Raw genomic sequence first — 12,640 nt, 5'->3', positions numbered from 1 at the left:
AAAGGGCTGTGGGAGCTCCAGAGAAGCCTGTGACTCCCTGCCCCCGGGAAGGGGGCATCTGCAGGGTGGAAGCTGTCCTTTCCATTTGTCTGTGGTAAATGCCCGCAGAGAGGGCTGGCCAGCGCCGGGGTGACGGGCTGCAGCTTCCCTACTGTTTACCAGGGGGCCGAGCAGTGGGCCATGCCACGAATGCCCTAGAAGATGCCCCGGAGCCCTTCCCGGGAGCAGGCACCGGCAGGGTTCCGGGGTGCTCCGTCCCCCGCGGGCCTTTCCCCACCGTCCCAGGAATCGGAGGAGGCCTTCTCCTCGCTTCGTGCTCCGAGCGAACGGAGGCCTTTCTGGGACGGAGCAGGAACGCTGCAGAGTTTGCCAAAGACGGTGATCCAGGAGAGTTTTTAAAACGAGAAGATGAGGAGACCCGGCCGAAGCTGCCATCTCTCTTGTCTGAAGGCCTCCGCTGCGAGGCCAGCCTGGCCCAAAGATCCCTCCCCAGTGGGCCAGCCTGTTCTCCTGGGAAATCCCAAGGAGACGCTGCACCTGAGGCCCTTCTGCTGACACACTCCCAGCCTCCCCTTCCAGGCTCTGCAATGGCAGCTCCCTGGGCCCCTCTCCCGGGTCACGGCTGGCCTCTTGGCCTCCCAGCTGGCATTCCTTTTGGCCTCCCTCAGCCACCCACACTGAGCTCTGAGGGGGGCTCCGAGGCAGGTCGAGCTCTGAGGACTCTGCTGGTGTCTGCCAGGAACCACCCTGGGAACCTCCGGAGAACCAAAGGAATGAGGCTCGTCTCAGGCTGGGCAACCAAAGCCATCCGAGGGGGCTCCCCACTGGGTGCCAGCCTCAGGCTGAACACCAAGGGCTGGCACTGGGGGAACTGGGGCATTGGGAGCCCTACAGGAGGCGCCCTCCTTCACCATCCCCCAAAACAGAGGCGGAGCCCAGCTGGAAGGCCAAAGGCCACCCACTGGGCCTGGGCAGAGAGAGCGGGGGAGCCCCGAGGGAGTCTGGGATACCTTCACATGTTTATCTGCCAGCCTTGCCCTCAGTCCTTTCCCAAGAAGGGTACAGATGGCAAGGAATGAGTCAACCAAGGCTGCCTGCCCATAGGGGTGTGTGTGTGTGTGTGTGTGTGTGTGTGTGTGTGTGTGTGTGTGTGTGNNNTGTGTGTGTGTGTGTGTGTGTGTGTGTGTGTGTGTGTGTGTGTGTGTGTGTGTGCGAGAGAGAGAGAGAGAGAGAGACAGACAGACAGACAGACAGACAGACAGACAGACAGACACCAAGACAATGGCCAAGACAAAGACAGAGGTGAAAGGGAAGGGAAGGGGGAGGCTGGGGGAAGCCAGAAGAGGGCACCAGATGCCCAGCATCCTCAGGCAGCGGCTACAGGCCAGAGATGCCTCCTGCTCGATTTGACTTCTATTTCAGTGTTCTGGATGAACAGGAGCATCCTGCGGGGGCAGTTAGGGCTCCCTCTCTGTCCCTTCTTCTAAACCACTGGAACCATGACTTACTGGACAGAAAGCGGTTGGTGGGAGACAGTGTGCCCGGCCCAGGTCCTTGCCCTGATGGAGCAGAAACAGCCAGAGGGGTTAGTGAGTCTAATGAGGAAGGAAGGAAGGAAGGAAGGAAGGAAGGAAGGAAGGAAAGAAGGAAGGAAGGAAGGAAGGAAGGAAGAGAGGGAGGGAGGGAGGGAGGGAGGGAGGGAGGAAGAACAATCTTTGGGCCAAGTTCCTGGGTCCAGACTCTGCCGCCTGATTTATGAGAGGACGGTCAAAGGGACTATTTATTTCAGTTAACGAAGGAGGGAGCTTCGGGAAGAAGCCCAAGAAGCTGGAGCAGCTGGTTGACAAAGCAGGTCTAAGGAAGACAAGAGAAGTGGAGTCAACCAAGGGCTCCACCATGTGAAGGCATGGATGGGAGGGAGGAGTCTGAAATGGTGAACCCAAGAGGAAGCGGGTGTCTACCGAAGTCTGAAGCAGCTGCCTTGGGAGGGAAGTTAAGACCCCCAATTAGGCGTCCCCGAAGGGCAGGGAGGCTGAGCAGCGCCAGGGTCAAGGGTGCCGTGTTTGTATTCCTGCCAGTGCCAGAGACCGTGGCCCATGTTGCAGGTGTCCAGCTAATCTCTGCCCCCCCCCCCCCAATGAAGAGGTGCCAGTACGCTCGAATGCCTCTGCAGGCTGGGAAGGACCAGGAAGGGCTCTGGCAGGCCGTGGCCTTTAGCCAGGGTTGCCGAGGAGGTAGAAGAGGGAGGCTGGCGCTGGGCAGAATGTTCCCCAGAGGAGGAGGAGGCAGCGGGCCCTTCCTGAGGGGAAGTGACTTAGGAGACCGGAGCAGGGTGGCCCTCCTTTATTCAATGATAAGCACGCAGGGGAGGCCTGGTGGAGGCGAGAAAGTGCCCAGAGGTGTGCCGGGAGAATGCAGCTCCCTGAAACGGGCCCCCTTTCCCTCGGAGCTTTGTCTCCTGGTGCCTGGAACACGGTAGGCCCTGCTCAAGTGGAGGATGAATATGTCTGAAGGGCTGGACCCCAGTCTGTCCGATGCCAGGGGAGAAGGGATGGAAAGGGAGAAAGGGGGCATCCGATGCCAAACTAAGGAGCTGGGACGGCCCTTCGGTGGGCCTTTGAAGGGTTCCGAGCAGAGCGAGGTCCTGAGCTAGACCTGAGGAAACAGGGTCTGGTGCTGAAAGAGGCGTGTTTGGGGGGGGGGGGGGGGGGGGGGGTGACCTGTTTGCTTGACTGGGCGTGTCTACACCTTTTTTCTTTTTCTGTTTTTAGAGGAAGGAGGAGAAGGGCAGAGAGAGAGAAAGGAGAAATAAATCCTGATCAGCTGAAGAAAGTAAAAGTTTAAGCGAAACGAGGGGTGATTTGGGGGGAGAAGACAAAGATGGGGGCGACAGGCCGGGGGGAGGCGGAGGCCAGCGGGGGGGGGGGCTTAGAGGAAGACTCAGTGATCGACAGCTGTAGGAGCTACGGAAGACGGTGGGACAAGCAGCCTCCTGGGCTGGCAGGAGTCACCATCATCACCGGAAGGAGAAGGGGAGCTGCTGCCTCTTGGAGGAGGAGGAGGAGGCCTGGAGGAAGATGGGGTGCGTCCAGTTCTCTGGTAGGAGGATGAGGCAATGGGCAGCCGGGGGTAGCAGGTCCCCGTGCATGGGGCGGGGAGCCCAGTGGATGCAGAGGAATCTGCAGGAAAGGAAGGAGCCGGCAATTCTAGCCACGGCTGCTAGCCTGGCAGACTGAGGAGGCCGCCACGTTTTCGGAGCCCGCAGGGGCTCGCCTGTTTAGAGCTGAAGCGGGCCTGGGAGCAGCTGGGCTCTCGGCAGGGAGGAGATGCCAGGCTGGGGAAGGTTCCACCCTGCCAAGTGCTAGGCATACAAGTCAGGAGTGCCCTCCAGGGCCTTACACTCTAACGGGGGAAGGCAACACCCCAGAGGAAGCAGGAAAGCTGGAAGTGGGGGAAGACGAGGCCGTGAAGATGATGCTGCTGGAGCCACCCTAAATTCGTTCAGCTTAGCACAGTGCCTGGCACATAGTGGGCACTTCATAAACGTGGTACAACTCATAGACGAGACCCAGGTTCAAACCCTTCCTAGCTGTGTGACCCTGAGCAAGTCATTGTTTGCCTCAGTTTCCCCTCTGTAAAATGAGCTGGAGGAGGAAATGGCAAAGCACCCCAGTGTTTCTGCCAAGAAAACCCCAACAGGGTCACAAAGAGTACGGCTCGACCGAGGACGACACAACAAATAAATGTGAACGGGGGGGTGGGGCAGCTGGAGAGCAGTGAAGGGTCAGGTGGGCTCTGAGCCCTCTTAACTCGCGCCTGCCCTGTGGGCAGAGGCAGAGAGCACTGAGCTGTGGCACCGAGGCTGATGGAATCCTGCTTCCTATCAATGCTGCCTGCAGGAGGGGCCCCGGGACGGGCCCTGTGATGGGGCACGTCTCTGCTGCGGGGAGAACGGCAGCAGGACAACGCCTCGAGCTCCCACTGCGCCCAGATAGAAGCTCCGAGCCCCAGAGGGACCAGCCTCTCTTCCTGCCCCCCTTCGCTGCTCCCCTGCTCCCAGGCCCTGGGGCTCCCCGCCTTGGCCCACCTCCCTGATCGGAGCAGGCCCGGGTCTAGCTCCTGGGTGCCCGAGTCACCGGGTCCACTGCCCAGTGGGCTCTCCATCTTGTCTGCAGAACACTTTGACTGTGGCCTTGTCTGTCTCCCCAGGCCTGTGGGGAGGGACGGAGAGGAGAGGAGAGGAGAGAGGGGGAGAGGCAGACGGAGGGGGAGGGCCGCCCTCGCCTGCCCCCCTACATTCAGCCACTCCCCAATTTCCCAGGCAGGCCCCTGGAGTCTCTTGTACTCAGCCCTCACAGAGAGCCTCCACTTGGCTCCACTGGACGGGTCGGGCTCACAAGGCTGGGGGGCGCCACAGCCTGATCTCTTTCCCTCTGGGGGACGTCAGTCTGGCATGCAAAGGAGCAGTTCAGCCCCCCCCCCCAAGGAGGACTCGCACCCTCGGGGCAGGCCACTGTTTGCCAAGCTGGAAAGGGTGAAGGGGGTGCTGGAGAGTGGAGAGAAGCCAGCCCGCCTCCCCTCACTCGAGCGCCCTCCCGGCCCTTCAGCAGCCCCCCGTGGGGGACGTGAAGTCCTCGTCCTCCTCGTCCTCCTCCTCTTGCCTGCCTTCCTCTGGCCGATGGGTGGGAAGAAAGCAGAGGCTGGTCCCAAGGGATGGAGGCCAGCTCGCCGGGCCTGCCAGAGCAAGAGGCTCAGCTGGATTTCCTTTTCTCTCATCCCCAGAACCCCCCCCCCCCCAGCAGCACACTCAGGGCCGGGGCAGCCCCCAGAGGTGCCCCCAGGCCTCCGGGCCCACCCAAGATGGGCCTTCAGCCGCGCTCTCTGGCCTTCCCCAGCTCTGGAAAGGGCAGGGCTTGGGGGACTTGGCATGGGCTGCACAAACAAGAGGAAATGAATACGAGCTTGTTTCTCTCCAGCATGGCCCGAGCGGTGGAGGCAGCTGGATCGAATTAGACAAACACCCAGAAGCCCCTGTTTGGAGAAGGGCCGCCGCGGTTTGCACATCTGGCTTCTGACCGTCGCCGAGCGGCAGCCCAGAGGATCTGGCGAGGAGAAATGGCCGTCGTGTCCTTCCATAACAAACATTTTTCATGGAGATTGTCATCCCGCGCCCTTGAGTGCAGGCGGAGCCGAGGAAGGGAGGAAGGGCTCCCACGCCTGCGGTGGCGCACTCGGCCGCTCCCGGCTCCCGCAAACCCGGATCCTTTTTCAGCGACGACCTAAAGTGAGGGCGGTAGAGCTGGAGGGGCTCTTGGGTGGCCCCGGACCGAGATTCCACAGCAGCAGGCCGCACGCAACCTCGGCAAGACGCTCGGTGGGGCCCGGAAAGCCTTTGGAAGGTCCTCCTCCTCTTCTTCCTCTTCCTCCTCCTCCTCCTCTTCTTCCTCTTCTTCCTCCTCCTCTTCCTCTTCTTCCTCTTCCTCCTCTTCCTCCTCCTCTTCTTCCTCTTCCTCCTCCTCCTCCTCCTCTTCTTCCTCTTCTTCCTCCTCCTCTTCCTCCTCCTCCCCCTCCTGCCTCGCTGAGACCACCACCAAGGCCAAGGACACGAGCGCCAGCAGCTCTGTCCGAGAGAAGGTCAGCGATCCTTTCGTTCCTTTGGAAACCTCCGGCCCTTTGGCCGCCCTTTGGCTCGGGTCCCTGCCCGGCACTCAGCGGATGGGGTCCATTTTCCTCTGTTCTTCCCGGCCCGGTGGGCCAAGCCTTTGGTTCCCACTTGTGAGTGAGCCAACCCCAGTGCGGGGGGGGGGGGGGGCCGGGGCGGAGCGGCGGCTATTTCCTGAGATCTAGGAGCCCCCACCGGTGTTCCTCCATGGATTATCAGTTAGTGTTCAGCAGCTCCTAGAAAGAGTCCACGATTTACCCAAGTGGACTAAGACGATATTACGCTGCTACGACATCCTCCCCAAAGTCCCACATCCGCTGGCCCGTGGGGAGTGGAAAGGAGGCGCAGGCTCCAGGAGTAAAGGTGGTATTGCCCGTTGGGTTCCCCTGCAGTAGGGTGAATATTCGATAAACCGAGTCACAAGTTTCCCAGTGTTTATGTTTACGCTCTACTCTGGTCTGTCCGGGAGACCATAGTATTAGGTTGAAGATATAGGAGGGACAGGCTTTAATTTAAAAAATACTCTGGTCCTGGATTCTAATCTGCCCTCAGACACGTCCTAGCTGTGTGACCCTGGGCCAGTCATTTAACCCCAACCCTTACTGCTCTTCTGCCTTGGAACGGAAACTGAGTATGGATTCTAAGGCAGAAGGTAGAGTTTGATCTAGAAACATTCCCCCAAAATGCTGCTCAGCAGCCGAGCCTCCCGTGAGCCGTCGTCTTTTCCCTGGTGGCGAGGGGGTGGCTCCTGAGGGTTTCTCGCAGTGAGACAGCAGTGCAGTTCGCCCCGTTGCCTCCTCCTCTCCCTTGAGCACTCGGGGCTGCTGGGGAACAGAGAATTGCGAGGAGAAGGGCTGGGGCCGCAGGAGCACCCGAGGTCCCCCCCCCCCCCCCCGCCCAGGGCCCCGTTGCCACAACAGAGGAAATCATCACAGAAAGCTTGGAGATAGGGTGAGGGGGACTCGGGGTGTGCACGGGCTGTTGGGGCTGCCGCCCCCCCGCTGTAAAAGACACGAATCCGAGAGGGCCACTGAGCCAAGGGAGGGGTCCCCGGGAGGCGTCTGCCCCCGGCCTGCGTGTGAGCCAGGCCTCGGGGCCCATCCGGGGCCGCTTTGTCATCACCGAGGCCCTCTCTGAGGACACTCCCTCCGGGCTCCCCCCAGCCTCCGCTGCCTGGCGGTGCGGGTTCGCTGGCTCGGCCCCAGCTCTATTCTTGGAGCAATGGCCAGACTCTCCTCGGGCTGGAGCCTCTGCTCTGCCACATCGCAGCCCAAGGCGTGTCTAAACCCACAGATCTCGGGCATCTCACATGACTCAATGGCTGGAAAGCTTGGCTTTTCCATCTGCCTAACGAGGCCGTTTCTACCCCTGATCGGTCGGTCCGTTGCCTTCTCTGAGGGGCCCGTGGCGTCTCTGGTTCAGCTAAGGCAGGTCTAGAGCCCCGAAGTTAGCATCATTGCCTGGGGAGAGGGGTGCCGCCCCCCCCACCCCCCAGTGGCATGAAATCTTTTGGCCAAATGCTTCGATTAACCCTTGGTGTCCCAGCCAATAATCTGGTTTTCAAAGGAGCCCGTCCAGCCTGTCTCTGTTCCTGACCGAGACCCCGATCTGTCTTGTCCTTAAAAGGGCATCTTCTCCTCCGCCTGGGCAGCGCTTCTTTGTCTCTCCCAACTGCCTCCACTCCTGGAAAACCAAGAGAAGGCCCACAGACGCCCACACTTGCGTTAAACAGGGAGAGCGCAGTGATCATCCCTCCGCTGGCTGAACCTCAGGCTGACGCAGTCGCTCCTTCTCAGCGATCAGAGCATAAGTCGTTCTCTGTCATTTCACGGACGCCCACGGAGCGACTAGTGCGGTGATGGTGAGCCTTTTGGAGAGCGAGTGCCCAAACTGCACCCTCACGCGCAGGTGAGCCCCCGCCTTACCCCAGACAGGGGAGGGAGGAAGCACTACCCTGGGCAGAGGGGCAGGGGATGAGAGAAGTGCCCTCAGGGGCATGTGGACAGGGGGAGGATTGCAGCCCGCTCTGGCATGCTCCAGCACACGCGGTTTGCCAACACGAAACTAGGTGATGCAGCGGGTAGCTGAGCGTGGAGTCAGGAAGCTCTGAGTTCAAATTTGGACTCAGACATTTCCTGGCTGGGTGAACCTAGACAAATCATGTCCCCGTTGCTGTCTCAGTTCCCTCAATTCTAAAATGAGGAAAATAACAGCAGCAACTTAAAAGGTCCTCGTGGGGACCAAATGAGATCCTATTGGAAAGAGCCTGGCACACAGTAAGTGCTTAATAAAGACCCAGGTTTAACTTCACATCATCGAAGTGATCTCCTTGCCCTTTCTTAACCCCCTTTAGCCCGTTTCTAGTTAAGAATACGTCTCCCAGCCATGGCTGTGGCAGGTAGACCAGGTGTTTCTCTTCTGTTTTTCGTGGCCCGACCCCTGAACTTCAGGTCACAGCTTCCTCCCACGTAGTGGCAAGGATGGGGGACCCTTGGACGAAGCCTCGTTTTTTTTTTAATTTTAAAAAACTCTCACCTTTCGTCTTGGAGTCGATACTGTGTATTGGCTCCAAGGCAGAAGAGCGCTCAGGGTGGGCCATGGGTGTTGAGAGACTTGCCCAGGGTCACCCAGCTAGGAAGTGTCTGAGGCTAGATTGGAACCCAGGACCTCCCATCTCTAGGCCTGGCTCTCCATCTACTGAGCCACCCAGCTGCCCCCCAAAGCCTCATTTCTGCCAGGCTCACTTTCGTTTTCTCAGCAGGTTGGTTTTTCGCTGGTTTGTTTGTTCATCCGCAAGGGCGATCTTTCCTGGATAATTCACGTTGGCGGCTTTGGCAAACACTTGGCATTAAGGTCCATCGCTTTGGCTCTTTGGAGCTACTTTTCTAGTTTGAACTCATTCGTGCCAACGGGTTGGTAAAAGAAGTTTCCCAGAAACCCCTGGGCCAAAGCTCGAGGTCTGGGGGAAGATGGGACGCTGAAACGTAAAGGGGGAATCCTTCTGATTCCGAGCGGACGTTCCCTTCCATGGGAAAGGCCGGGGAGCTCCCCTACCTCACAGGGCCAGCCCAGCCTCCAGGGCGGTGCTTCCTTCCCAACTCTGCTTCCGGCTCTTTCGCCTTGCCAGTCTTGCCCAAGCCTTGGTAGCCCCACTGGGGTTTCCTTTTTCGTCTTTTTGTAAAGACGGTTTGTCGTCCCATTACATGAAATAGCAACTTTCCGCTTCATTTTCCTGGAGTTTTAAGGGCTCAGTTGTCTCCCTTCCCCCCTCCCCCCCCCCAAGAGATGTAAGCAGTTGGATCTGGGTCATACGTGTTTTCGCATGGATCCTCCTCTGGGACCACTTTTGGGGGCTTCTTGGCAAAGATACTGGTGCAGTTGGCCATTCCCTTCTCCTAACGATTTTATGATGAGGAAAGGGAGGCAAAGAGAGTGAAGTGACTTGCCCAGGGTCACCCAGCTAGTGAGTGTCCGAGGCCAGATTTAGCTTTGGTCCTCCTGTGTCCAGCCCCCCCACCCCCCGCTGCCTAGTCAATCCTATCGATGAGTTGTCACGTCTTTATTAAACCCTCGTGAAACTCAAGAACTGGGGGGAGAGCCTGGCACCAAACCGTCAGACAAAGCATTTACCTTGACAAGGCTGCGGGCCACGGTGCCAGTGGGCGGCAGTCGGGGGAGTGTTAATCTGGGCCTGACGACGAGCCCCCGGGACACGGGCTCTCCGCCCGTCGGCCCACACCATCCATCTGTGGAGCACCGACGACGGCACGTGGGGAGATCCTGAATGCCACCCAGAGCGCTTCCCTCGGCCCAGGGCTCTCCGGACAGTCTGTGCTGACGATGGGCGGGCTCCGTGTGCGGGAGGCTCGAAGGAGAAGTGTTGGGCTGCCCACCAGACCGGAGAGCTACCGAGCCCCTGTGCCCGCCCCACTGTCATATTCTCGGGCGGTGTGGACACGCTCCATCGGTGCCAGGTCAGGACACGCAATGACTCGCATTTGAATTGTCTGAGGAAGACTGCGACGATCAGCTGGCAAGGGAGGGCCCTTCTGGAGCTGAGCCGCCCAGCGTCGGGCTCTGCTGTGGAGAGTGACGCTGAGGGACGGGCCACGCTGGCGAATGCCAAGCCTGCATTGGCCTGAAAGACTATTTGCTGGAGAATCCACAGGAGGCCAGAAGGACGGGGACGAGGACTCTCCAGGTCTCTCTGAAGGACTTTGTCCCTATTATGAGACATGAGAGACAATGGCACAGGACTGTCCAGCATTGCACGCCCCCATCAGAGAAGAAATACGGACGAGCTACATGATCCCAGACAAGTCACTTTGCCTCTGTCTGCCTCGGTTTCCTTATCTGTAAAATGTGGCTAATAATAGCACTTACCTTGAAGGGCTGTTGTGAGGCTCAAATGAGCCATTTGTAAAGTGCTTCAGCTACTACGTGGCTCTCATCAGGCATTCTAGAAAGCCTTCTCCCCTCCCCCGGTCTGACAACCCTCGGCCCCATTTGCTTGGCACCTCTGTCCTATACCCTCACAGGCCTGTGCTATATCCTGGTGATGCAAAGAAAGGCAGAAGCCGTCCCTGCCCTCCCAAGTCTTAGATTCTAAAGGAGAGACAACTTGCAAACAGCTAGATGTGTGCAGAATGTATCCAGGGCATCAGGGAAGACTTCCTGGAGAAGGTGCCGGGGATGCCAGAACATAGAGTTAAGGAGAGAGTGTCCCAGCCAAGAGGAACAGTCAAGCCAAGAGACGGGATGTTGGAGGGCAGTCGAGGAGGCCAGTACAGCTGGAACAAGGAGTCGAGGGTGGGGAGGAGAGTCCAGGAAGCCTGGAAAAGGTGGAAGGGGCCAAGTGGTGAGAGATTCAAGAAGTCAGTGGGGGGAATAGGAGACCCCTGCCGTCTATAGGGGAGGGAGGGTCATCCCTTGGCCAGATGTGGACACAGGAAGACCTCTTGGGAGGGGAGGGAAGGGGAGGATTCATCCTGTTACACTCACCTACAAAAGACTCCCAAAAGAGCAAAGGAGGGCAGGGAGACCGAACTGAGCTCATGACAACAGGAGAGGAAGCGCTGCCTCATCACCTGTGTGGGAGTGACAACCACCTCCCAGCTGAGGCAGTCCCTAACCAAGCTGTGGGGCTCCAGCCACCAGAGGGGGACCATACTGCACTGGACGGAAGACAGTCCCCCAGAGCTACACCAGTGGAAGAAGAGGCCCCACCGACCATGGTTCCATGATTCATATTCCTTCCCTCCCCTCCTCCCACCTTCCCACCACTGGGTTTTACATGTGTCATTGATCGAGACCTATTTCCATATTATTAATATTTGCATTAGGGTGATCGCTTAGACAATCATGTCCCCATTGACCCATGTGTTCGAGCAGTTGTTTTTCTTCTGTGTTTCCACTCCTGCAGTTCTTCCTCTGAACATGGGTAGCATCTTTTCCATAAGTCCCTCAAGACTGTCCTGGGTCACTGCATTGTTACTAGTAGCAAAGTCAGTTACATTCAATTATGCTACAATGTATCAGTCTCTGTGTACAATGTTCTCCTGGTTCTGCTCCTTTCACTCTGCATCACTTCCTGGAGGTCTTTCCAGTTCACATGGAATTCCTCCAGTTCATCATTCCTTTGAGCACAATAGTATTCCATCACCAGCAGATACCACAATGTGTTCAGTCATTCCCCAATTGAAGGACACCCTCTCATTTTCCAATTCTTTTGCCCCCACAGAAAGTGGCTATAAATATTTTTGTACAAGTCTTTTTCCTTATCCTCAGATTGTTTCTTGCCTTCATTCATACTTGAAGAAAACACCAAACTTCAGTTAGAGGTTAGTGAAAATGAAGATGTCTTCCTTCCCATCCAAGTTCATGGAAACACCTGAAATTTACCGCCCCATCCCACCCCAACTCCTTGAGAAACCCTACTTCGTTGCTGCTACTTTTACAGTATAGAATGAGAAGATGCTTGTGCTAAGGAACTGGTCTAGTGGCTTCCTGTGAAGAGGAAGCTTACTGGTGGGGGCTCATGAAAGAAAGTTTAGGAGGATGCCCTGGAAGTAGCAGCAAATCCCCTTCCAGACATCCAACCTGATGTCATGGACTGGATAAGGGAGCCCTGAGGCAGCTGGACAACAGCTTTATGACAGAGCTTGATGTCTGGAAGGGCTAGTCTTCCCTAATTTCTGTCTTTTCTCATTCTTTCCTGGACTATCCATGCAGATAAATGATGTTATTTTGTCTAGCTCTACAATGGATCCCTTTGGAAGGCTGACTGGTATAACACTCAATTTGTACCCCAGACCTTATAATATCGGCACTTTTCTTTTGATAGCACAGCCTAAGCAGGGACACTGCACATCCCCCAGCTGTTTAAATCGTTCATTTCCTTAAGGAGCCCTGGACCTATAAAGGACTGAGGATGCTCTCACAGACCGATTCCCAAATGTTTCATGTACTGCTCAGGTGACATCCCTTTCTTTTTATTTTTGTAAACTCTTACTTTCCATCTTAGAATCAATACTGTGTATTGGTTCCAAGGCAGAAGAGCGGTCAGGGCTAGGCAAAGTGACTTGCCCAGGGTCACCCAGCAAGGACGCGTGTGAGGCCAGGTTTGAGCTCAGGACCTCCGTGTCTACGGCTGGCTCTCTAGGCACTGAACCACCCAGCTGCCCTCGTGACATCCCTTTCTAATTTTGCTTCCTGGCATTTGTTGTTATGTAGAAATACTGCTGGGTTTTGTGGTTTGATTTTGTAGGCTGCAGTTTTGTGGAAGTTATTCGTTGACTCAGTTTCTTTGCAGTTCTCTTGGGATGTTTTAAGTAAACCATTATGTTGCCAGCAAAGATTTTGCCTGTCTTTATGCCTTTAATCTTCTTCTTTCGTGGAATGGCTAATAACTGAAATTTCTATAACTATACTTCAGTGTGAGAAAAGGGGGCATCTTTGCTTTCCTCATATTTATTAAGA

This window comes from Gracilinanus agilis, chromosome 5, assembly GCF_016433145.1.
Source record: "Gracilinanus agilis isolate LMUSP501 chromosome 5, AgileGrace, whole genome shotgun sequence".
Taxonomy (NCBI): Eukaryota; Metazoa; Chordata; class Mammalia; order Didelphimorphia; family Didelphidae; genus Gracilinanus; species Gracilinanus agilis.
This window is presented reverse-complemented; position numbering follows the sequence as displayed.